We start from the raw sequence: 22,540 nt of genomic DNA, 5'->3' as shown, positions 1-22,540 counted from the left end.
TATTCTGTAATCATCCTGATTTAAAAAGTATACCATTTAATATCCATCCACAAATATTTAAGAAAATTATAAATTCTCAAAATTATAACTTGAGAATTCTAGCCCTTGAGAAACTCTGATACAGGTTCTTCCCAACTTTCTCGAAACTTTATGATTACAAATATGTTATTTACTGGAAATCTGCCTAAAGAGACTACCTGAGTGCCCTGCGGCTATCACAATGACTGGAACCAGTATGTCATATGCATCTGACAAAGCACTCTCAGGGAGGGATCTTCCAGACAACGAGAACAAAAAAACCCCCTGCAGCTGTCCAACTGATCCTTGGTCACAAGCAAGGTCAAAGAAGATGAACAGGGTGGGGGAAGGCTCCGTAAAAGCTGCCTCCATACACAAGATGTGGGGAAAGCTGGGGATCTGCCCCAGGGCTGAATCAGCAAAGGGCCTCAGTTAAGGGAGTAGAGAGGCCTAGGGTAGGGGGAGCTTCATATTCTGGCAAAATAGACACCCTTTCCTGAGCCTTTCCCATTGTGAGTTCCTGTGTCCAGGTTCAAAGACCCATGGTCCACCAAAGACCCATGGTCCATCAAATTTCCATTCCTAGGAAAAGCACCAGAGAATGCCAGGGCATGGTTCTAATAGCCTCATAAAGGGAAAATCAGTTCTTCATGGATGTCTCTTCTACATCATATGGAGTAGGAGGACAGCATCCTAGAGAGCCATGAGGTACCAGCAGCAAGAGCACATCCCTTTCAACACACAGCACTAGCAAAGGAAGGAGTACACAACTCGAAATAAACAGACTGCTATATATAAACCTAAACAAATTCTTGGGGAAAGTGCTAGAATCAGTGTCACACTGGTTTGTGAACCAGCTTAAACTTCCTCTAACGATTTAAGAATTGTTCTAATTATTTATTGGTAAATTTTCATATCAAAGTTTTTCTGAAAGTCAGCTGAAGTCAGCCATCTTTGAATATCACACTAATCTATTAAATTATAATGTGGCAACGACCTTACTTGAAAACTGTAATTTGAGCTGATTTTTTTTTTTTTTCTGAGCTGAAGTATTTTCTAACAGGGACATATGCCCTAGATTTAATAATTATATATTCTTTCTAATCTAGTTTTAACCTTGTAATTGGTAGGAAACTTTTATTCCAGGAATATGGCCCAGCTCTTTTCTCTTATTTTAGGTTTTATTGGGGTTTGGGCATTATGCACTAGACTATTCTCAGAACTGAGTCTTCAAAACCCTATAATCATAAAGCGATTAGGGAATTGGTCCTTATCCTGAACAACCAAATACTTCATACTATTCCCTCGAGTAATTCTTCTCTGGACATCTATGAATTTTATAATTAATAAAACATAAATGGCCTTTCAAAAAATTATCGAGTAAAAAAATGACATATCAAACATATTATTTTGAGGTAGGGACCTAAAAAACAGATCATCACCTCCTTCCCAGCTTTCTCTATTGAGTCAGGAGAAAAATACCAATAAAAACAGCAGCCTCTTACCATGTGTCAGGCCAGATGTCACACTTCCCAGCCAGGAGCTCTTCTGTTACTCATAGTGTACAGATGACCAAGGTAGGGTTTAGGAAATTTATTAATTTCCAAATCTATTTGACCTCAAAGACCATGCCACAAATTCTTACATTGCTATTTACCCTTAATTTGTTAATTAATTAATAAATTAACCAAATGACAAGTCTAGGTTGTTTTGTTTTGTTTTGTTTTTTTACAGGATGATACTGATGGCAAGCAATACAAATTTATAGAGGATTTTAACCTGGTTTCCATGGATGGATTTAGCACATTCTTTAACCTAGAAATGGGGGGCCTGGGTGGCTCAGATGGTTAAGCATCTGCCTTCGGCTCAGGTCATGACCCCAGAGTCCTGGGATTGAGCCCCGCATCAGGCTCCCTGCTCAGCGGGGAGCCTGCTTCTCCCTCTCCCTCTGTCTGCCTCTCCCCCTGCTTGTGTTCTCTCTTTCTCTGTCTCTGTCTCTCTCTCTCAAATGAAGAAATAAAATCTTAAAAAAAAAATAAAAATAAAAACCAGGAATGATGTGGAAAGTGCTGGGTATACATGCATCTTATTTTCCTAGGGAGATATTTACCAGCTTTCATCAGATTATCAAGTGGCTAAGGATGTACATCCTTGGGAGTTCATATTTCTAAGAGGACTGTTACCAGTATAGGTTAAAAAAAACAACAATCCATGGACACAAAAGCTGGACCACATATTTAACAGAATGAGATCACAGGACATTTGATTCTGATGGAAGTGTGTGCCACGAACACTTTTGACAAGGCCGTTTCAAGTGTCACTTTGTTAATTTTACCAGAGCTAATTTTCTAAGATTTGTCAGCCACTTTTTCATTCAGCATTTGATTTCTGACTCTCGCTAACATGTTTTGAAACGAAGCTTGGTAATGTCGTAATTCCTATTTTAACAGGAAAAGTAATATTGGGAACTACAGTTCCCATGACTGCTAATAAGTACGGATTGTCAGCAGAGTGCAGACTTTTGGCAACAACAGGAAACATTAAAGATTTGGCTTCTGCTTTGTGACCTAAAATAATAATGCATTAATCCATGTTGACTGCGTATGAACTGTTATTGAGGCACCAAGTGATGAGTAGCAGCAAATGTCCTGTTCTCCAGAGGAATTTCCTGTCAAAATAAGCGTTTCTGTACTGAGCTGAGGTATACTGAAGAGTTGGCTAAAGCAGATAAAATGGCTTAGGTTGAAAATGCACCTGAATTTAACTCTGATGCACTGTCACTGGGAATGTAAAATGGCGTAACTGCTATTGAAAATGGTAATGGTGGGGGCACGTGGGTGGCTCAGGCAATTAAGCATCTGCCTTTAGCTCAAGTCATGATCCCAGGGTCCTGGGGTTGAGTCCCACCTCGGGGTGGGGGTGGGGGGGGGGTCCCTGCTCAGTAGGGAGTCTGCTTCTCCCTCTCCCTCTGCTCCATCCACTCCTGCTCCCTCTACCCATACTCACTCTCTCAAGTAAATACATAAAATAAAATAAGATAAAATAAAATAAAATAAAATAAAGAGAAATCTATTTTAAAAGAAGAAAATGGTATGGAGGTTCTTTAGAAGCAGCTAAAACTAAAATTACTACATGATTCAGCAATTCCAATTCTGGGTATATACCCAAAAGAATTGAAAGCAGGGACTTGAACAGATATTTGTGTATCCATATTCATCGCAGTGTTCTTCATAATAGCCAAGATATGGAAGCAATTCAAGTGTCCATCAGCAGATGAATGAATAAACAAAATGTGGTACATTCGTACAAAGGAGTATCATTCAGACTTAAGAAGGATGAAATTCTGATACATGTTACGATGTGCATGAACTTTGAAGACATCTGGCTACGTAAAATAAGGACAAATATTGTAGGAGTCTACTTATATGCGGTACCTAGAGTGGTCAAATTCACAGAGGCAGAAAGTAGATGGGTGGTTGGCAGGGCCTGTGAGTGGGGAAAATGGAGCTCGTGTTTAATAAGAACAGAATTTCAGTTTGGAAGATGAAAAAGTTCTCAAGAAAAGTTGTTGTCTGGGGTGGGAGGATGGGCAAAATGAATGAAGGGGAGTGGGAGCTACAGGCTTCCAGTTATGGAATGACTGAGTCCTAGGGATGTAAGACACAGCCTAGGGAAAACAGTCAATGGTATTGCAATAGCATTGGAAGGTGACAGATGGCAGCTACACTTGTGACAAGCACAGTCTGACACAGAGTTGTCAAATCCCTGTGCTGCACACCTGAAACTAATGTAACATTGTATGTTAACTGCACTTCAAATAAAAACAGAAAAAAGTGGTTGTCTGAGTCTACTGGGGCGGCTGCAACAAAAGACCGCGGACTAAGCAGGTCATAAACAAGCATCTATTTTCTGGAGGCTGGGAAGTCCGGGATCATGGCACCAGTGGATTTGGAATCTGGTAAAAAACCACCTCCTGGTTCATAGTTGGCCACCTTCTTATTGCGTCCTCCCCTAGCAGAAGGGGGCAAGGGATCTCTACAGAATCCCATTTCACTCCATTCGCATAGGCTGCACCCTCAGGACCTAATTACCTCCCCACAGCCCCACTTCCTAATACTATCCCCTTAGGAATTAGGATATCAACATATGAATTTTGGGGGGACCCGAACATTCCGACCATAGCTGCGGGGATGGTTATAGAATAATGTGAAGGTATTTAATGCCTCTGAAATGAGAACTGTAAAACTGTTAAAATGGCAAATTTTATGTATACTTTATAACAATAAAAAAGGCCCTATATTATCACCTATAATGACTTTTATAACATGCAGACATTAATTTTGTACTATTTTATGCTCAGGTTTCATTTTCTTTGTAAAATGTTTCTTAACTTATTAGAATTGCCACTCCGATTTGTATTACTTCTATAGTTATGCATACATACGTTATTGAATATGCGCTGCCCTGTGTTTATCTGTTCTGGTTCCGTCTGATCTTTGTGGGGAGGGACTATGTCCCTTTCATCACTGTAGTCTGATGTCAGGGGCCACAATAACCAGTCAGATTGTTTCCTGGGCTTCTCATTTCAGGGAGGACATAAGCCCTCTATTACAGACATTAAATACGGCTGATTGTGACCCCAGCCTGCCTGAGACATCACCCGCAGGCCAGTTCTTTGACTTTATTATATTTGATAGGCCAAAATAATCCAAATGAGTTGCACACTGGAGTTTCTTATCTGTTCAGTAGTTAGAAAGACTGTACAAAGTTCAACATTCCCAAGAGAAAAACCTCATGTTGGTCCTAAAAAAAGACCCACCCGGCTGCTAATGGTACTCTTGAGGCCCGGGGCATTATCTGTTCTGTTCTCCCTGGTGCCGGGTCATACATGAGGAGTAGGAATAGAGGCAGGAGTGTAATTCTTTCAAAACACAAATGAATTAGCCTGACTGCCCAGAGTTACCGCACCTGCCACCCACCTAATTTACTAGCCATTATCTACCCAGTCACAAATATTTCCTGATTAGGAGCCTTACGCAGAATTTTTTTAAAGTGCCACCTCTCCAGGATAGCACGGCGTAGGTAGGCCTTTACCCACCTATCAGGGAGCTCATACTTGTGTTTGCACTGGGTATTCAGCATGAACGCTGGTTTCAATTATTTCTCGTTCATTGCCACGGGAGAGAAGGCAGAGCTGACAATAATGCAGGATTTAGGGCGGGGCCCAGGCTCTTCAGCCTCAGGTACTCATTTAATTGGGGTGTGGTAATCTTCACCCACACCTCGTGGTGAGCTGGAGCCGGGTCAGACTCTGGAGGGGACTGGGTGCATCTCTTGCCAGCCCAGCCTTCAGAGACCTCGTCTGGGAACGTGAAATTGGCCGTGGTGAGAGTATGTAAGCCAGACGAATCAGCAGCAACCCCCTTTTTTTCCGAGGGCTTATTTTTAAGCCTTTGCCAGTACTCCACTGCCTATATCCTATGCTGTCTTTTCCCTTTATTTTTACACTGAAAAGAAAAAAAACCAAAACACAAGGATTGCCTAGGTCTGAAACCAATCCCAACTTTGCCATTTTCTCACTATGAAACCTTGGGGAATTTACTTCTCTATGCCTCTGTTTCCTTATCTATAACACAGGAATAAAAACATCAATTTCATGAAGTTGTAAGAAGTAAATGCCATAATTTGTGCAAAATGGTTAGTTATTACACCTCCACTTGTGAGCCCTTTATCCAAATGACTGTTTCTGGGAGAGCTTCAATTTCCTCCATGAACAGGTTCAGGACCCCTAACTCTCAAGACTACTAATTTTGAGACTGATTTAACCCATGACACTGTTTTATCAAAAGCCCCTATGAAAAAGGTTTGCCAATTTTCCATCAAAGGATCAAGAGCATTTTGGGGGCAACTGCATAATTTAACAAAAGTCCACAAAATAGAAACTGATGTACCAGTTTATGTCTTTAAATGGAGTTGGGGCATATCGTTATTAAAAACAAGCCTGCAATCAAATATAAGAGAATGATCAAATAACACACTTAAGATTATTTTAGTACCAAAAATAATTGAGACTGATATAAAGTGAAGTAATAGTATTGGTTTGATAAACTACATCTGAGGTCTGGATAGTATCTAATGCACGATATGTTATAGTTAACAACAACAACACAAATGGATGGCACAAAGTCTATGCTTGAGCCTTCCTTTTCCAGCAGATCACAAGATCTTGCGCTTCAGGACCTTTGTTTCCTTTATGCAGGGAAGATACTTCAGTGCCCAACTGACGTCATGGGATTTTACAGGAATCAAGAAAGAAAGAGGTACTTTAAAATACACACCGTGGGTGATATATTTAAAGCATCCACCTCTTGGTTTCAGCTCAGGTGGTGATCTCAGAACAGGAAATGGAGCCCCCCACCCCCTACACTGGAGGGGTCTGAGCTCAGCAAGGAGTCTACTAAGACTCTCTCTTTCTCTCTCTCGGCCCCTTCCCCATGCACTCTATTTCAAATAAATAAATCTTAAAAAAAAAAAAAAAAACACACATATTGGGATAAAGCTCAAAGACTGTATACAGGATCTATTTTACCCTCAAACTCCACTGAAAACAACAGTAAAGGGACTTTTTTTTTTTTAGGATTTATTTATTTATTTGACAGCAAGAGAGAGAAAGAATATGGAGGCAGGCAGGGCACAGAGGGAAAGAGAATCTCAAGTAGATTGTACGCTAAGCATGGAGCCGGACGTGGGGCTTGATCTCATGACCCTGAGATCATTACCTGAGCCAAAATCGAGAATCTGACACTTAACCAACTGAACCACGCAGGCACGCCACCCTGTTCCTTTCGAAAGCAAAGCCCAAGAATTGTGAGGACAGGCAGCAATAGCAACAGAAGTTTGGGACTAGAAAACATAAAGGTAGTAAAATGGTATCTGGTTCATTGATGAGTCCTGTCACAAAGATGATGAGTGGAAGTTTAAGGAATTCAAAGGAAGTTTTAATATATCACTTGATACTGAGCCGAGATGAAAAAAGCTACTCTTCCCCAAATCCAAAGCCCCGAAAATGCTGACACTAGCCATCTGCTAGAGAGGTTTTGGAAGGTGGTCCCAGGACCAACATGCCACCTGGGAACTTGTTTCAAATGCAAATTCTTGAGCTTACCCATACTAGCGGGTCAAAACCTGTGAGGCCATGTTTCAACAAGCCTGACTCTGGGCAGTAGGTGTCAAGGACTGCCCACCCAACCTTGTTCTGTACTAACCTAACACTAGCACTAGGGAATAATAATAAAATGTGACACAGAGTCACTCCCAAGTAATAGATCTGAATCCTCAAAAATAAAGGAACTATAAACATATTCCCTCAGAAATTAAAAAAATTATAAGAATTTCAAGTGATAGCTGAAATGTTTAGCATTTCACATTCATATAAATGGCCTTCATACTACTAAAATCATTACTGAAAACTTTAGCAAGCTTACGAAAAACTATTTTTACTACACACACACAGTATCTCCATTTATAAATAAAAAAGAAGATAAAGCAGAGCTCTACCATGAACCAGCGGGACCCTATTGTCTACTAATGCTTGCGACTACAACATTTTTGGGCTCCCAGATTCAGAAATGGACAGAGATCACCCGGTCACCGTCTGACTCCACCAGAGGTAAGCAAACTTTTTACACCAAGGGCCAGAGAAAATATTTTAGGCTTTACAAGCCATACCGTCTCTCCGCAGCTACTGAACACTGTCATTGTAGTGGAAAAGCAGCCACAGAAACTACACATGTGAATAAGCATGGCTATGTCCTGCTAAAACTTACTTTCTAAGGCCGGGCTTGCAAGCCAGATTTGTTCCATGGGCTATAACTTGCTAATGCTTGAACTAGGTGATGGATGATTAGGAAGCATTCTCAGGACCAGACACTGCACAGTACTTTTAAAGACTGCAGACTCCCGAACAGCTTCCCATGGCAGGTCTGTTAATCCACACAATAGTTGGCAAAAGCATTCACAAAGAAGATTTTGAATTTAAGGCCTTCTTGTGAACTTCAGATTTCCCTATCACCCCAATATGTAAAAGAAGATGCTATATGTTTGGAAATACATGAATTAAAAAATACTAATAAGATAAAGGGCAGAGAAGATTGCTTTGACAGGGGCAAACTTTTATCCAAGAGGCCAGTTCATTAAAAAGCTCCGTGTGAAAAAGTTTCGCTCCTGTTCACCTGAAAGATAACATCCTAAGTAGTCCAAGAGTATTTCAAGAAATGCATAGGGGCGCCTGGGTGGCTCAATGGGTTAAAGCCTCTGCCTTCAGCTCAGGTCATGATCTCAGGGTCCTGGGATCAAGCCCCACATCGGGCTCTCTGCTCAGCGGGGAGCTTGCTTCCCTTCCTCTCTCTCTCTCTGCCTGCCTCTCTGCCTTCTTATGATCTCTCTCTGTCAGATAAATGAACAAAATCTTAAAAAAAAAAAAAAAAGAAAAAAGAAATGCATAAATTACAGAAAGAAAAAAGAAAAAACACCAATTAACTTTATTGTAAGTTTTGTTACATTTCTGACATCTAATAAGCTAAAATGAAGACTTAAAAAAGGAGAAAATCGGGCAAATCCAAAAATGAGTGATGGGCCAAGTACAAGAGCATTTAAGTAATAAATTCTCAACATGCGCCAGCCTCCCCACAGTCTCTTCCTGTGGAAAACTGGCAACGTCATCTTTGCAAATCTAAGAAACACTGTAGTTGATTTACTATAAACTTTGGTATTTCTTCACCAGTTCTTTCTTTTAAGTGTTTTATTTTGGAATAATTCGAGATTTGCAGAGGAGTTACAAATACACCACAGCCAAGTTCCCATTTACTCTTCCCCAAGGACTTCCTCCAATTTTTAGAAGCTGACAACACAAGAGATTTTAACCTTAAAGTCCCAACTAAAAAAAAAAAAAAAGAGAGAGACATTTGGAAATAAATTCACATGCCAAATTTGTAGGTATTGTTTGAATAAACTGTCCAGTGCTCTCAAATTCAGTACTCTGAACATGAAAATGTAGTCAGCACACTAGCCTTCAGTTCTCACCTCATGTCACCTCAAAAGAGACACCATCTCTGTCACTTTCTAGCACAATATTCTTTTCATTTCCTTCACAACACTTCTCTCACCCAATAGTTGGGTTCATTTGTTTATTAGCATATTATCTCTCCCCAGACACTTTACCAGTTATGATTCCTGCTCTCCTTATTATAATCCTTGGGCCCAAAATAGTGACTGGTATATTCTGAGGGGACAGATGCTCAAGAGACTTTGCTAGAAGGATGACTGGATGAATGAACAAACGCCTCCATAAATGAGTGAACACTGCAGACCCAGCAGGACTGCACAAGGCACAGGATAAAACACACATACATTCCAGTTGTCATTGTTTCTGAAACCTCAAACCTTAAAAGTCTACCACCATCGTTAACACCCAGGAGCACTGAGTGTTATACACGACTAATGAGTCGTTGAACACTACGTCAAACACTAATGATGTACTCTATGTTGGCTAACTGAACATAATGAAAAGATACTAATAAATAAAAATTTATTTTAAAAACCAGCCATACACCGTGAAGTTTCAGGGAGCCTGTGTGTTAGTCCATCACCTTCGAAATCACTTCCTACTGCGGCAAAGTTTAGAATTATTACTCCTGATACATCCTTGTTCTCTGAAAGCCAAACTTTTCAAAGTACAAGTGTCTCATTGCTACACCTGAAATTAATAGAACACTCTACGTTAGCTATACTAGAATTAAAATAAATTTAAAATAAATAAAAGAAGTGTCTCATTGGTCCACGACACACAGTTCTTCCTAGCATTATTCATCCACATCATTCTGGCATGAAAAGTCAATCAAGAAAAATTTTAAATCAACCTCAAAGTTAGATTAATTACAGTCTTAATTATCCTTCTGTATGTAAAAGTTTATTTGAAAGAACTCAAATACTGGATTCTAACCTTATGGCAGTGGTTTGGAAATAAGACATTTTGAGGAGAAAAGTGAAAAGCTTAAAAGACAAAACAGGGAGTGATGTAGCTCTCCTTCTTCCCTCCCTTGCTCAGCCCGCAGCTCTGGGTCCAGGAATCACCTGGGTGGAGGAGAAAGAAAGGAAGGATAGATGTCTGGCAGGAAGAAGTATGGAAGGGAGGGAGGCAGGAGAGACTACCTATCCCCATATTCTCTATGAGCACTTGCATTGATCCCAGGATCAAATATTAGAAAATATGTTCAAAATCAAAGCTCTTGATCACTTGACCAACCTAGGGGGGAAAAGGGCATTCCAAGATACAGATCAGTCAAATATCCGTTTATCAAATAAAAAGAAGCAAGAAGACAAGAATGGGGCACTTTCAGGCTCTTTACTTCATTTAGAATGTTTTTCTTCTATCTCTGGACCCGCACTGTTGAGGAAGGGTAGACACTAATAAATACATCTAATGCAGCACAAACCCATCCCCCATCCAAAGAGGACAATAATCCCACTGTCGCTTCTGGACCATCTCCTGCTTATGATGTACTGAGTGGCAAATAACTCAAAATATCTGGTGAACTAAACAGTGAATAGACTGAATTTCACTGCCAAGAAACATATCAACATTGATACTAAAAACGGAGTTGAAGAAAAAATTTTCTAACATCACACATAAATTTTGAAAGACCAAAACTAATGATAATAAAAGATTAAAAAAACTCTGTATCTTTTTTCTGCATAAAAATAAAGTCATAATAAGTAGTAGTCATGCTGAGCTTATTCATTTGAAACTATTTTATGTACTTAAAGAATAAAGCAAGTAAATTTGTAATCTTACTTTGAACCAAGATTTTCAGTGTAAGTGAAAAGAGATACAGATATAAAATCAAATAATATTAAAACGCCATAAAGTTAACTTGAAAAAAGTCAGTATGAACTCGTATGTTTTATTTTTAAATATATATCGTTTCTACCCTTCCCTTGAAAAAGCCAAGAAACAGTGAAAATCTGTAAGAATGAGCCCTCTTTAACACTCAGACTCTAGTTTCTGAATTCCATTAACTACTTAAAAGAACGAGGGTTTCTTGGAATGGCTGGTACTTAGACTGGGGTAGGAAATGTACAAGAGGAGCTTGGGGTACTCTCTTGGTACAGAAAAGCAGCGTCAAGAAATTAATGGGACAGGAGTGCTTCCAGGATGTTCTCTATCTTGATCTGGTTGCTAATAATATGGAAATGGTCAGTTGGTGAAAATTCATGGGGATAATTTTATGATAGGCTCTCTCTTCTGTATGTATACATAGGAGCCAATTTGAAGGGAATCCCAATGAACAAAAAAGGTATTACTTGAGGATCTGGGAGGGGGGGAGTTCACTGCAATTAATTAGAAACATAAGTATTTTTAAATCTATGAATTTATGATGATACTCAAGGAAAAAGGAGACTCTTGCCCTAAAAAAAAAAAAAAAGAAACCACACAAAGAAATATCTTTGATCACCCTTTAAAGAAACTAAAGCACTAATTCTGAAACTGTCTGTCAAAAAGTTAATTTTAAGCTCATACTCTGCTTTTCCTGGATGACTATATTTCAGGGTCAAATACTAGTTGATCCAAATACATGACATCTATTCTAAAGATCTTATTTATTTATTTGTTTGTTTGTTTGTTTATTTGATTTGTCAGACTGAGAGAGAGAGAGCACGCGCACAAGCACAAGCAGGGGGAGTTGCAGGCAGAGAGAGAGAGGGAAGCAGGGTCCCCACTGAGCAGGGAGCCTGATGTGGGGCTCGATCCCAGGACTCTGGGATCATGGCTTGAGCTGAAGGCAGAAGCTTTAACCCACTGAGCCACCCAGGCATCCCGATGTCTACTTCACCTCAGAATAAAAGGGAGGAGGGATAAATGGATCTGGGTATGGGTGTATGGGAAATTCACTATACAGTTTACTCTCTTTACTTTTGTAGAGTCTGAAATTTTTCTAAATGAAAGGTATTTTTTTTTAAAGTAGAGAAAAAAGCAGCAAAAGACAAAAAGAATCTTAAATAAATCAAAATTTCCTTCTTCCCTACTAATCACTTATGAAACCTACAATATTAAAGCATACTTGTTTTCTTCCCCACTTACTCCTTCATTCCAATTTTTTTTTTTTTTTCTCATTTTATTTATTTTTTCAGCGTAACAGTATTCATTCTTTTTGCACAACACCCAGTGCTCCATGCAAAACGTGCCCTCCCCATTCCAATTTTACCGGATATGTATCTAATGCACAATTTACTTTTCAAAGCTGGTCTAAATTTTTCAGATTTGGGGGTGACCGTTTTTCCAAAACCTCACCTACCAGAATGAGAAAGACAGTGCACAGGGAATCAACTGGTCTGAGCACAGCTTTTATCCCTGGATAGAGACTCTTCCCTGGTCATTTGTTTCCACTCTTCTCAATGGAGTGAGAAGGAAATTTTGAGGTACTCTCATTCCGCTTCCCTGTAGAAAAGACCTGGCTACCCGCCTGCTACCTTCCCCCGGGCCCCTTCAGCTCTTTAGAATTAGATGCCTGTTGTGCAGAAGAGACCTCCTTCAACCTGAGGGACAGAAGAGGAGGAGAAGCCCGGGAGAGGAAGAAAGGGGCAGGTGAAATGACACTGGTATTACCAATTCTCACCGGATATCGCCTCCATTTCCACTACTTAAGGGAGGAGTCTCACAATCCTCAAAGCAGATAAAAGGGAGCAAACATCAGCAAAGAGTTTCTCCCCTATCCTTGTTATATTTGCAGACTGGTTAGCTGATTTACTGAGTTTACCTTTTTCATGACATTCCAACCTGTTTTATACGTCCATAACGGCTTTGAACCACTCCCTACCCCATTTTGTCAGTCCTGGTTAAGAAAAAGGGAATGAGGAGGTAATAACAGAACTTCAAGAAAATGAGATAAAAGGGGCTTTCTGAAATATTCCCTGAGTATACATGCATACAAACTAATTCCTATGTTGAAAGAACAATACAAATATACACATTTCATAAAGGAAATGAGACGCTTCCATTTTCCTTTTAAAGAAAAGTTTAGGGGTGCCTGGGTGGCTCAGTTGGTTAGGCGACTACCTTTGGCTCAGGTCCTGGTCCTGGAGTCCTGGGATCGAGTCCCGCATCGGGCTCCCTACTCAGCGGGGAGTCTGCTTCTCCTGCTGACCTCTCTCCTCTCATGCTCTCCCTCTCTCTCCCTCTCTCTCTTTCTCAAACAAATACATAAAATCTTTAAAAAAAAGAAAAAAGAAGAGTTTAACTTCTGTCTCGTGGTCAACTCACAACTCAGCTAATGTGTATGGGAACAAATTTCCATTTACTTTATTTCCATGAAATTAAACCTGATGGTCATAGGGACTCATGTACATTTCATCTCTGTTTGTGGTCAAGCATCAAGAGATCCTAAGCAATACTGGCCTAGGAGATTACCTGAGACAGAACGGAGTAATGCAGCCAGGACCCTAAACCACCTGAAATAAACATCCAGACCAGCCAGCCTTCTGTCCTGTCTGCTTCAACATTAAAAATGGATATCCTGAGACCTAAACTCCACTTAAAGTAACAGGCACTATCCACTCAAAGGTAAATGAGTCGTTGGGATTAGAACTGCTCTTTGGGGTTGAGTCAGTTTCCTCTAGCTGCAAACTCTGATCGAATAATTCATGTCTGGGTTTAGCTAATGTAGACAGAAAAGGCCCCTATGATTTGAAATGCTTTTGTGGTTAAAGTTCTTTATGACTGTATAAAAGTTGGATTCAATATCAAATCAAAAGGAACATCCCCGTAAAGAGTTCAGCTTCCAACAATATACAGCGACTGAAGATGCAGAAGGAGACACTTTGTGATTTGACTACAACCACTGTGCTGGAAGGTACACCTGATTCTGACGGCAAGGTTTCTCAATGTCAAAAGTTCTACACGTGTAGATGGCACAGCACGCTGTTCACTGAATCACTCTGGTGTCCAGACTGAGTCGGGGGCTAGTGATGGACTCCAATCTCCATGGGATCATTCAAAAAGAGGTAAAATCAATGAATCGGTTTTGCCTCCCAAGGACGAAAACAGTAAGATCAGGTGCTGGACTCTGGGGTCACACACTATCACTCTGAAATGACAACCTTGAGGTCTGGAAACCTCATCACTATGAAAATCAGATTTCCAAACTAAGAACAATGGACCATTCAGATTTTGGAAAAGTCTTCCTTCTTCAGAGGCCAGTCTCAGAGGGGTCAGCTTAACCTCAGAAAAGCATCACTTTCCAAACACACACCTTTCATATAAAGTAATAAAATGACAAACAAGAATGAAGACTAACTGTGTTATGTGTAAAGTACATGGAAGTGACGTCATGAAAGGAGAGGAGAAGAAACTGACGCCCAAAGCAGAAGACTTGATGGCAAACGCCTACAGGCACCAAGACACATAACTTACAGACACATAATCTGTAAGGCCGGGTGCATTAAATACTCAGGGAATGGTAAAGCTTAGCAAACTTCAGTCCTTAGAATAGTAATAAGACCAGATTTTTAATCTTCCAAGAGAAGCCAGGTATCTGATTTTTTCTGTGATGTTTCTAGATTGTCCAATATTGGGAATTAACTCAATTTTAAAAAGGAAAATGTTTACAGGTTAAAAGATTATTGTCTAATATTTGACCTATGGGCTGCTGATTGGCAAGCTCTGCTCTAAAATATAATTTTAAATAATGCAGTAATAAACAGAAAGCTTCTCACGTAACTGTGATTACACTAAAGTGTTAAGCCTTGGTTTCTGCTCTACCAAGAGGAACCAGTCCATGCAAGGAAAGGGTAGGAGCAGTATCAGAAGATTTGAGGTGTTTCCCAAATTACAGATGTCTAAATTAACACCACAACCACCCCTGTGCTCCAGAGCAAATAAGAGTTTGAGTAGAGGACACACAGCTTGCGAGAGCCCCCAAGAACTCTGCTGGTATACTCTCCCGCTCTGGGCATCACTGACCTCAAGACAGTAGAAAGCTTTGTGTTAACTGGGAGGAATGCGTCTGAATTGTGAAGATCGAAGTCACTGAGCCTAAGATATCACGCAGCATATATGAAGTGGCCCTGAAAATAATAACCACAAATACCAAAGATGACAAGGAGCCCCCCCCCCACCATAGTAAGCATTGCTGATATCTGATTAGTTATTTCAGTCTCTTGGGAAAAGAAGAAAATCAACCACTGGTTTTCTAAGAAAATTATTTAAAAAAGGATACATTTTAAGAAATGTGTATGCAGGCTCCTATGTGCATATACGTAAATAATCAAGCAGGGTTAACATTTCATTTTGTAGGCTTATCTGCAGCCTTTTTACCCCAGAAGGGAAGGGCGATGTCTTATTTCCACATGATGTCAGACTACACATAGAAAAAGGTTAACAAATCTTTTGGCATGGTTTTCTACTTCCTAGCCTTAAAAAAAAAAAAAAAAAATCCAGCAGAACTTTTTATGAAGATGCCTAAACATAACCAGGATTATTATATACTACTTTGCGGTCTCATAGACACAGAAAAGAATGTATAAAGAAACATCTTCCTGTGATTTCTTAACATCTCATTAATCTTTTGCTGTTAAGCACTGCCTAATCTAATCCTGTGTCTGATCTTAAGTTTGTATTCTCCTAACTCACCTTGTAACCAGGAGTCAAAGTCTTCCAGGTCAGTTAAGGTAAAAGCTGTTCAAAGTGGTTTATCCTCAGATGCCGGCAGCCTGTTCCCTGGGACTCAGTCTGTCTATTGACCCTGCTGGGGTGATCTGGTCGATGACAGGAGTGGCTCCTTGATTTCTTTCTCTTGCTGTTTTATGGCAAGCGGCGGACCTGAAAAAGAGAGATTACGTTCACATAGTACAACTCCACAGAACTTCCATGAGCTTCTCTGGGGGCTGCGGATGTCCAATCAGAAAATTCTTTCCAGTTTATCTTTTGAGGAGAAAGTCCATAAGGGATGATCTCAGATTTTTACCTCTTTTGCTCAGTCTTACGGAGTCTCAAGGATGTAGCCACTGAATGCATCGGCCATCAGTTAACATTCATAACTGACATCTTACCCAGAGTCTGGACTAAGAAAATGCTCAATTTATATAGCAGATATTTTCTAAAAGGGGGCAAAGCAGATTTTCCAAAAACATGTTTAACCCTCCAATTAAATGTTAACCTTAGTGTGTGTGTATGTGTGTATGTACGTATGTAAGTAGGCTCCACACCCAGTTTCTTTCCCTCCTTCCTTCCATCTTTCCTGTAGGCTCCACACCCAGCACAGAGCCTAATGCAGGGCTTGAATTCACCACGATGAGATCAAGCTCTGAGCTGAGATCAAGAGTCAGATGCTTAACTGACTGAGCCACCTACGTGCCCCTAAACCTTAATTTTTAAAAACAGAAAGTGTAAAGTAGTTTCACCACATAAGCATACTATGTACCCTGATAAAGACTAACTTGTAGTCTGTAATGTGCCATACAGAGTGTAACTGCCATACAGAGTGCAACTGCCAAACTCCTAGAATAATCCTCAGCAGAAAGAGCTGACTAGGGGCACCCGGGTGGCTCATATGGTTAGGTGTCTGCCTTTGGCTCAGGTCATGATCCCAGGGTCCTGGGATAGAGCCCCGAATCGAGCTTCCTGCTCGTCAGGGAGTCTGCTTCTCCCTCTCTCTCCCTACTGTTGCCCTTGCTTGTGCTCTCTTGCTCTGTCAAATAAATTAATAAACAATTTTTTTAAAAGCTGACTATACTATCAAAGAATACAGTTTTCAAATTGACATTATTTCTCAGAAGGCAAAGGATATTTTATGAGAAGATAAACTATGTTCACTTTAAGGCAAAGAAGAAGAAGGGGGGGGGGGAGAGAAGAGGAGAAGGAGGGGGAAGAAGAAGAAAAACCTGATAAGTACTCCAAAGTAGAAGCTAAACGGGTTACTCTGATCCTGAAATGAGACAGCAGGTTTTTCCTTCAAAGCATAAACCTCTCTAGCAAGTTTGGTTATTCACAAGGTAGCTTTAAAAAGCTTTAAAAGTCCCCAGGTTTGATTATTTTTCAAGCCTCTTCTTTCACTTGGTTTTGGTTTTTCTTTTTACTTATGGAAAAGGAAAAAAAATAATGCACAAATACATATTCTGAAAGGCAAAGACTTCACAGAGGAGCAAAAGATTGATGCCTACTCAGGAGCCTATGCTGTGACTGCTCCTATAAGTAACATTTTTCCAGGAAAAAAAGGTGGGGGTATTTTAACACCCCCTACACTTCTACAAAAAAATGGATTTTTAAAAACCTCTATTATGGTATAAGGCAATCCCATGAATCTTATAGGTCCTAAGTGAAATGTCATTGATGACTGCTATGATGACCTAGAACTAAAGTCAGGGTCCATCAAGATTATTTTTGTATGCTCAGCATGACACCTGTTTTGTTTTTTTTTTCCCTGCAAACACCACTTAATCCCTGCTCTTTAATACCACATAATTGTAGGGAGAATGAATACGGTCTGCTGCAGGAAATCCCCTCCTCACTTTTCTTTGCTCTTACTATGATGGACTCTGCCAAGCTTTGGAAAAGGAGAGGACACTGAAAAAGTAAAAGAAGAAAACTATGGCAAAGCCCACCCCCCCATCCCCGCCACCCCATGCTAAACTGCAGGTTCTTTTCGCCCATGCCCATTCCTCCTCCCTAGTCCTACTCACCATAACCTCTTACAATCCCAAAAGGGCAAGAGGGAGAGTAAAAGAGAAAAGATGACCATGGAGTAAAATCATGGTTTCCTCTCTGTTTCCCCCAGTCCAGCAGCAGAGGAAAGGAAGAAGGCAGGTGAACCTCGCTCATCATAGCTCAGGGATTCCCAGATGCTGCATGTGTTTTGCTGCCAGCCTAGCCCAAGGAGCATTTTTTCACTTCGTTCATCTCTTTTCCCTTTGCCTATACGTCCTTCAAAACCTAGCTCAAAATCACAACCGCCAAAACCTTCACTGATCTTCTCTGCTAGAAAGAAGCAACTGATCTCACCTGATACCTTAGTCAATTCTACTGGTATATAGAGCTGTCTTGCTTACACCTGTTATCTCCTCTATCAGACTGTGCTGAGTCTGAGAAGCAAAGACTGGACCTTGGTTTCCCGCACACAGTAAGTGTGAGTTAAAAAGTGAAACTTACAACACTTCTATTTGTATGTATGTAATTTGTAAGAAATTAATCTATTATTGTTCCTTTTGCACAACAGCGTGTTTTTCTACACAGCATGTATGCAATGTCACAGAATAAAGCTTTTGGCTTGTTTTGAGACTATAATGAAGGTTCATATGGACATTCTGTGCAACTTTCAAGATGACAGCAACCACCGTAAAGTGGAGAGCCTTCTATAACCTTCGGGGAGTACTCTGATTAAAAATTAGCACTCTATCAATATGTGGCTCAGATATAATCAGTCATCCCTAATAGTTCTTGAAGCCAGAAATATTAGGCATAATTATTTTAATTCAGCCTCAAAAACTTGATTAGGACAGAAAGATTTATATCATCACATTCAAGTTCCAAATTTGCAGGTGGCGAATATATTGTCTTGTTCAGAAACCAGGAAGTCTAACCAAGTGACAACAAAACTTCGTTTAATTAAGAGAAACTGTACAGGGTTTTTTCCCTTACACACAAACTGTGTGCAGCAGAAGTCCAAAGGTACTAAGCTTATAAAGTTCAAGTCTGATTACTCCTTGTGACAACACATATTGAAGATTAACTCTTCAAGCTCTTGTTAAAAGTAAACTCAGACAAGGGAAGAGGTAGTTTCTTTTTAAATCTATGATCAAAATTAATGCTTTTTTAAAAAAATTAATCTGCTTTTTATCAAAACACATGAAAGGAATTATGTTCTAATTTAATGATATATTCTACAGACCAAAAAGCTTTCCCAACACCTTCCACCTAAGCAATTAATAAATTAGAAATTGTAAAGGGTGGAAAGGCTGATTCAAACAAAGTCGTCTATACCAACCAGTACCTGGGTAGGAATCTTTGAAGAATCTTATCAGGGAGTTGAGTGATTTGGCAAAGGTTCCGTCTGAATGGCTCATTCAGGAAGTAAATGATCCATTATCTTTACAACAGAATTTTTCCTGTAAGTTGTGTGACTAATCCTCCCACGGTCTGAATTTTGCCCACTATACACCATGTTCCTGTCCAGCACACTCCCCACACATTCCGCTCATTCCTTAATCAGGCCCCTCAGAGCACATGGTGTATCCTACCAAACACTAGACTGTCTCCTGTAGCTACTAAGTTAATGCATAGAATGCAAGATGGAGACAAGAAAAAGCGAGCTCTATCATTCTGTAACATACTAACATAAAGATTCTTAAAATAGTAAAAACAGAAAGACCAGCAGAAGAGTATTTACACAAAGTTAGCAGTCTACATAGCAAAGTCCATTTCACAACAAAAATAAGAGATGAGATGTTTCTGAGTATTTTCTGCACACTAGGTGACCCATTGTGCTGACTCAATGCCCGCATCATGTTCACAAAAATGGAATGGTCTTCATTTAGGGTTAAACATCATAAATTGATTTTCCAAAAAACTGTAGCCTAAACTATGGCATAAGACCTTTTCTCATTATCTTGTCTACTTGGTCTACTATCACCATTAAATATCTTAGTTGGTAAAAAGATTTTGCTATTTTGTTTTTTTCACTTGCAACAAGGTTAAGACAAGAAATTGATTTTCCTCTTCTTATCTTTGAGAATCCCAAATACACTGAGGATTTCTACACTGTCTAAATCCCTGGAGGATAGATTTAGTGCTACAACCCAACATTCTATGAAAACAGGCTGTTTGGGGTAACTTCCTAAAGATGAAAAACACGATCTGCAGGCACTTTCACCTAGCAACTACTGTGGTTTTCCTGCCAATAACTGAAGAGCTGATTTTTAACTCAGAAACTTATCTAATCTCATTAGTGCTACCATATATCAATTAAGTTAAAATTCACCATCTGATACAACATAACAGTTTTCACAACTGACATTAAGCATTAATTAATTTATCCACTCAACACTAAGTCATTGTGCAGTTATTATATCCAAACATTAAAACCAGACACTAAAGAAATATAGAAATGTAACAATCAATAAATATAAAGCTCCTTCCCTTAAGAAATTCAGAGTTGAGGGGCACCTGGCTGGCTCAATCAGAAGAGCATGGGACTCTTGATATCTGGGTCATGAGTTCGAGCCCCACATGAGGTCAGAGATTACTTAAATAAATAAAATTTTTAAAAAAAGAAAAGAAATTGGGGCACCTGGGTGACTCAGTGTGTTAAGGCTCTGCCTTCAGCTCAGGTCACGGTCTCAGGGTCCCAGGATCAAGCCCCACATCCGGCTCTCTGCTCAGAGGGGAACCTGCTTCCCCCTCTCCCTCTGCCTGCTTCTCTGCCTACTTGTGATCTCTCTCTGTCAAATAAATAAATAAATAAAATCTTCAAAAAAAATTTAGAGCTTAGCCATAGATAACAGGATACAGTATGTGAATAATCTTTTTAAGTTACAAAACCAGAAAATATATTATGGGTATTCATGGCATGAAAATATTCATTCTACCTTAGAATTTCTGAGGCAGGTGGAAAGTAGATAGGGGGAACTTGCTCAAAAGGAGGCATCTGAAAGATGAGTAGATTCAGGCAAGAAATGAACAAAAGCAGAGATGGATACCAAGGACATTTCAAACCGTGAGGAAAAGTTTATGAAAATCAACAGAGGATAAAGCAGTACTCAGAGTCTAGGGTACAAAAAAAAAAGGAGGGGTGGAACATTTAAGACCTTCCACAAAGGCTTCTGTGGAAGGTCTTAAATGCTAGCATAGGACCAGATCTTACTAGGTGGGCTGTAGAGAATAGGAGTTGCGTTCAGAGCAGTGGAATCATGTAATTATGCATCAATGGGGCCAATCCAGGAGAACAAATTTGAGGAAAGAGAATCCAGAGACAACAGAGGACCTCACAAGGCATTAGCAGCCCCCAAAGGAGGGCGGAGCCACCTGGGAGAATGGGCATCCAAGAGGGACACAGGAGGAACTTCTATTTGACAGAACAGAATGTAATCCTGTTTGACAACACGTATTTCTTGTCTTGGCAAGATAATGGGAAATAAAGCTCAACCATTTTTTCAGAAACATGACTGAAGAAGTAATACATGGTCAGCATGTTAATAAATTGAAGTATTTCACTCAGCACATTTTCTCAATCTGTTATATTTCTATGATCTAGGCCAATTTTTCCAGATTTGTTTGTTTGTTTGTTTGTATCTAACTTGGTTTAAATTGACATGCATTTCTCCAAGGGTGGGGAAAGTGTTCTATTTTTCCAGATCCCAAAGGCCAAGCATAATTAAGGACCTGGCATCTATTAAGGATTCAAAGAAAATTTCTTTTTCCAAATTTAATAATTTTGTCAATGCTGACAAAAATTCGGATGACTGATTATATATTACTTAAAGGAGTCTTCAATTTTATTATTCCTATGACAATTTGTTTTATATAAAAAAAAAAACACCCCAAATATTACAGAAGCTACTCCACAGTTCTATTATTCAGTTGAATAAAATTTCATTTAAAAATTGTAAAGTGCTATATGGAGTGCCTGGGTGGCTTAGGTGGTTAAGGGCCAACTCTGGATTTTGGCTCAGGTCATGCTCTTGGTGTCCTCAGAGGGAGCCGCAGCCCTGTGGTCAGCAGGGAATCTGCTTCAGGATTCTCTCTCTTCCTCTGACCCACCCCTCACTTGCTCACTCTCTCTCACTCTCTCTCTCTCAAATAAATGGATAAATCTTAAAAAAAAAAAAAAGTTTTTATGCTTCAAATATATTCTGATCCTCCAAAAATAGTATGCTATCAAGCAAGAATTAGTACTTTCCCTGTGAAGGTCCAAATTAGTAAACATTTGAGGTTTTGTGGGTCATACATTTGTAACTAATCAACTCTGCCATTGTAGCAGGAAAGCGGCCAGAGGCAAAATGAATGAGGATGGCTATATTCCAGCAAAACTTTCCTTACAAAAAAGTGGAGGATCGTATTCAGTCCTTGGACCACAGTTTGCTGACCCCTTCCTAGCAGAGAACCCAGCTATGGCAACTTAGTGTGATTTCATTGTTTTTTGCTCCTCAATGTACATAACTGTTGAACAGACCCAAAAAGGCTACTCTGAGAACATGGTCTCCAAAGAAGATCTCTACCGCTAGAGTAGTGATTAAAAGGAAAACAAAATGGAGAGGTTCTAAGGAAGTGATGCATGTAAGTAAACAAGAGAAGTCTGGATTGTTTAGAAAGGAGATGTAGAGTTCAGTGAAATCTCAGATCACCGCTAAGGAAGTCCAATGTATATTCTAAGAGGAAATATGAAAATGTGACTCAAGAAACCATTTCAGGAAGTGCTCCAACTAATGTCCCAAATGCTCATTCATGGGGAGAAAAAACTTAGGGGAAAGCTTTAGC

At 39.7% G+C, this 22,540-nt stretch overlaps 1 protein-coding gene across 7 annotated transcripts in view; it reads right to left on the bottom strand.

Annotated features, from left to right (window-relative positions):
• The window catches only part of OSBPL6 (oxysterol binding protein like 6), a 210,804-nt gene that overhangs the window by 99,622 nt on the left and 88,642 nt on the right, over nucleotides 1–22,540 (bottom strand). For all 7 annotated transcript variants that reach the window (XM_046019019.1, XM_046019015.1, XM_046019016.1 and 4 more), the window contains exon 2: nucleotides 15,704–15,892. The gene's annotated coding sequence lies outside the window, so the exon portion shown is untranslated. The remainder of the gene's footprint in view (nucleotides 1–15,703; nucleotides 15,893–22,540) is intronic.

Source organism: Meles meles, chromosome 9 (genome assembly GCF_922984935.1).
Source record: "Meles meles chromosome 9, mMelMel3.1 paternal haplotype, whole genome shotgun sequence".
Lineage (NCBI taxonomy): Eukaryota > Metazoa > Chordata > Mammalia > Carnivora > Mustelidae > Meles > Meles meles.
The sequence above is the reverse complement of the archived record's forward strand: the minus strand, read 5'-3'. Positions and strand labels throughout refer to the sequence as shown.